The following is a 5,077-nucleotide window of genomic DNA, read 5'->3' as shown; positions in this document are numbered from 1 at the left end:
TTTTTGTCAATCTAGTTACTAACGCTTGTTATTCTGAAGGTCATCTTCACTTTAATTTTTGTCGAGCCCAAATGCCTCAGTTCGAAGTAAGAGGGGATATTGCCTTATTCTTTTCAATGTGACATTCATTGCTCTTCTAGTAGGATTAAACTAGTGTGCTGGGGCATTCTAGGAAATGGGTTGAGTAGCTGTCACTTTCAAGTATTGTTGCTTTCTTTTTGGATTTATTGGGGAAGCGCTAACACTATGCTTCGTTACGGGCTTCCAATTGGTGGATCCCTTTTAAACAAATTCGATTGTAATTTTGATGGGGAATACCTAGAATACTAGGGTGTGAAAAAGAATCGTTTTGCTATCGATTAATGGTTTTATCAGGGGCAGCGTATTTGATTGTTTGGTCATGTGGTCTTCTACATGCAATGTTGGTTTATATAAGCTGAATTACATGGTATCACGATTTGTTACATGAATGTGAGTTATATCATCTGCTTGTAAATGTGTGAGGCCACCGTTGTAGATCTGCCATGTATTTTAGGTTGGGACGGAGGTTGTTTAATGGGTTGCAAAGTTCTGATGGGATGTGGTGGTGGCACCAGAACACTGTTTCGTTGCTGTGTTGGTGTATCTTGTATGTCATATCTAGTTTGTGAATTTTTCATTACATGTTTTCATAGTGTTGTGTAGTTAAATCTTATCATTTTGTTTGGATTGAATTTCATAATTATGTCTGCGTAGTACTATCCTGACATTTTTTTTTTCTTATTATAAGTCGTCACCATAGGTTACATGCACCTATGGTGTTGGGGGGTTTGGCTTGACCCCTATCTCATATATTAGAATCCAAATGGTGAAAACATGGAAGGGGACATAGGACCTTACCACCTCAAAATACATATGTTTACTGAGTCTACTCAGTACTTTGTATCTCTGAAGCTCCCAAAAGATTTGGAATTGGTTCGTGTAACTAAACATGTCACACCTACAAATTATAAGAGCTATCACAACTAACCTGAGAAGGTTATCCAAGATAGGATAGAAACTTCTAAAGGAGTATTCTTCCTTATCATTAAGATTCTATTTCTAGTAGGTAAGACATTCAAAAGTTGGGAAGATAACCTTGCCATTCTAATATGTACTAAGTAACTAGAGTTAGGGATGATCTCAATGTACATCATAAGTCGTTGTTGGGATGGCTTGAGCAGCCCCTTCTGCAATCTTGCCAGGGTTCACTGTTGTGGCTTGGCATTTTGTCATTGTAGATATTTGTCTGATAGGGGCATTCTGGGTTGAACTTGAAGTTATGTTGACTTGAGCTCTTCTCTGCCTGTTTGTTGAGTATTGCTTCTCTTGGTAGAGCTCTTTTCTGGAGCTTGCCTAAACCTGAAATTAGGAAGTCGAGCAAGATTATGTAATTTCCCCTTACCTGTTCCTGGGAGTGTGATGTATATTAGGGATTCAAAAAGGAGCCAAGCTGCTTCCCATCTTGGACAGGGAGTCAACAACAATATTTCCTTCCCTAAAACCATGAGTCACTGTAGTGTGTTGATCTTCGCTAATCTTCTCGCACTTTTGGACCATAGTATCAAGATTCCAAGAACTGTGTTTATCCCTTTCATCATGTGTCACTAATTGGTAGTTTATCTCTAGGATAACTGTCACGACCCGACTAGGGGCCATGACGGGTATCCGGGGCTAACCACCAAGCACCGCTCATACCATTAACCATCGTACTCATCAAGCGTTCATTCATTAATCTTATACTCAAATCATAGGAAAAATCACTTTTCACTTTGAAACATAATTACTTTTATATACATAAGCCCTTCGGCTATCAAAATAATGTACATACAATAAGGACATCGTGAGACCATACTACCCACACATACGTATCTACGAGCTTCTACTAGAGTGCCAGACATAGGGACGGGACATGATCCCGCCGTGCCCAAAATACATGTATATACACAAAAGAATAAATCAATGGCACCTCTGGAACAAGGAGTGCTCTCAAGTCAGATAATAGCTCCTACGAGTTTGGATCACCTCCCTGTCTACTTGTGGGCATGAACACAGCGTCCAAAGAAAACGGACGTCAGTATGAACATTGTACTGAGTATGTAAGGCATGAATGGAATGAACATAATAGAGAAATCATAAGATATAAGATGAAGATATAACCTGCGTGACTTTTAAGGGTGGATACATTTCACACATATATCATATATAATTGTAGTACATGTATCATCATAGCGCATACATCATCGTATCATATATATATATCATCATCGTTAACCCGCGTCCGGGTAACCATCATATGCCGCCCACTAGTGGTGATCATGTCCGGCCTTCTAGGCGCGGTGGAATCATAAGTATCCCGCCTTAGCGTTGACATGTCCGGCCATTTAGGCACGGTGGAATCACAAGCAGCCCGCCTTTGCGGTGACATGTCCGGCCATTTAGGCACGGTGGAATTGTATCATCGTGAGCACATCATAGACTTATCATACATTAGAACTTGAAGGCAACTATGGCTATGTCGGGGTGACATAAGGTCATGAACCCCCGATTACATTATGGAGTGATCATAATCATCATATCTCACCTTGAGGGGACTAACATTTTAAGGTGAGTGTACACAAGGAAAATCATCAATGGAACTATACTTAGGATCATTAACCTCATGGACATCGTACCTCACTTTAAGATTCTTTATACTTAACTCATCATCATCTTTATCATGCTCGTATCGTATCTCCTTCCTTTATCATATGTGTATGTAGCTCTTTATAGTCATGGACTCATAATTTTCGTTATTTAGGAAGATCATGAAAAAATAGGAAGATTCATGCCATAGGAGTCATGCCTTAGAAGGAAAGGAATAGCCTTACATACCTCTTTCGTTTAACAATTCTATCGCTTGATTGTTCTTCTTCAACGCTCACGTTTCTACCTTCAAGAGAATTCGCATCAACATTAGCTAATCGATTATATGAACGTGTTACTAATGCTAGAGAAACCTGGGCAGCATTTCCTTTATTTATACAACTTTCCTCATTTTACATATCAACTCCCAAACATCCATAACAACATTCACAATATTATAAACAACAATCATCATTCATCTACATTATCCACATTTCACAATTTCACTTCAATTCCTCCATAATCGTAGTCATAGTTCACTATTGCATTTTCTCACATATAATACGTATCCCATGTTCTGAATGTCACTTATAGCATACTTATAATCACAACATATCAATATTCATGACTCATTCAAACTACTACTCAAAATGTCATTATTCTTACATTCATGACCCATTTTCTATTTCCTTCTACAATCCAAGTCTTTCAACCTCTCATAACCTTAAACAACATGGAATGATCATAAAACTCACCTTAGATAATGGAAGAATAAGCCTTGAGTGGAAATACTCTTCTTGCACCAAAACCCTAGTTCACTTCCATTCGAATTTCTTGGCTTAGATGAACTTCAATGAGTTTCTTATACTTGATTTTGTTGGTTTGATGAAGTTGATCATAGATTTCTCTTGGGTTCTTGTGGATGAAGAGTGGAGAGGGTTCTAGAGAATTCTTGAAGGGTGAAGTGAGGAAATGAAATAAATGAAATGAGGTTAGTCCCTTATATTTAATTTAGAACTGTCCCGACCAGATTCTACGGACCAACATACGGTCCGTATAAATTATACTGGCCGTAGATTTGGTCCAGTGAAGGCTCCATTCTGGGCACAACATACGGCCTAACATAAGGCCAGTATGTTTTATACGGCCAGTATGTTGGGCCGTATAATGCCCAGCTTTCCGAAGTTCGTTCTTGTCGACTCGTTTGACCTCCAATCCTTATGGAACCTTCTTGACACTTGTTTAACACCTCATTACCAATCTAAGGGACATTATAAATCTTCTCCAAAACATCATTAAGCCATCATTAATTCGGTACTCGTAAATCTTTCCGGACACACAACATATCCCTCGCTTTCCTTGACAACTTTCTTCCCTCACCTCAAATGTCTTTGAAATCTCGATTAGGATCCTCAAATGCTATTTCTTACTTATCAAAACATTGTATACGTCGTGCCCTTCGTTAGTCTATTCACTGTACATTAATGGAAAATTTTCGAGGTGTAACATTCTTCCCCCCTTTTGGAACATTCGTCCTCGAATGTTAAGCACTCGAGAATTCTACAAAACTTTCGCCAGAGTTTCCCCTGTAATATGACACTTCCATCTTGTCACAACACAATAGCAATATAAGTTGGCCACACACGACCCATATGCATAAAATGAAAACATACATACCTCATAATCTTGGTGTTGCATCTTGGCTCTCTTTCGGGGGCTGTAATAAGTGCTGGTATTTGGATTTCATACTCTCTTCTGCTTCCCAAGTCATTTCTTCTCGGTTGTTATTTCGCCATAAGACTTTAACCGAGGCTACTTCCTTATTTCGAAGTCTCTGTACTTGCCTGTCTAATATGGCAATGGACACTTCTTCATAGACTAGCTTTTCTGTCACTTGAACATCATCTATTGGAACAATCCTCGTAGGATCTCCAACACACTTGCGGAGCATTGAGACTGTTATATCCCGTATTTTTGAACGTCAGATTAATTGCTGAAGTGGGACCCACACATCGAGATTTTTTTGGGACATCTGAAAATTCATATGAATCACATATGAGAAGTTAAACACAACTTAAGAAGGACCCTTGGGCCAAATCAAAGTGGAAGTCCTCCAAACGAATATTTTAAGAAAACGTTTTCGGGTGATCTGACTTCAAGGGGCAAAAACGGTATTATAAGTTTGGAATTTGGAAAAGTACCAAGAAATAGAAGTTGTAGATAATTGAATTAGCTTTCCAACCATAGGTCGTGGGTCCCCAGGTGACGTCGGTACAAGGAGATATGGACGTTTTCAGGTCGAAAGGTCAGTGGGCTAGGCCCAACTCGGGACCAAACCGAGTTGGCCCAAAAAAATCAAAAACAATAAGTGGGCTAAGGTTTGGGCCTTGTTTGGCCGTCCATTTGGTGTGGGCTTAAGCCCACATCAAGGTTA

Source organism: Lycium barbarum, chromosome 10 (genome assembly GCF_019175385.1).
Source record: "Lycium barbarum isolate Lr01 chromosome 10, ASM1917538v2, whole genome shotgun sequence".
Lineage (NCBI taxonomy): Eukaryota > Viridiplantae > Streptophyta > Magnoliopsida > Solanales > Solanaceae > Lycium > Lycium barbarum.
This window is presented reverse-complemented; position numbering follows the sequence as displayed.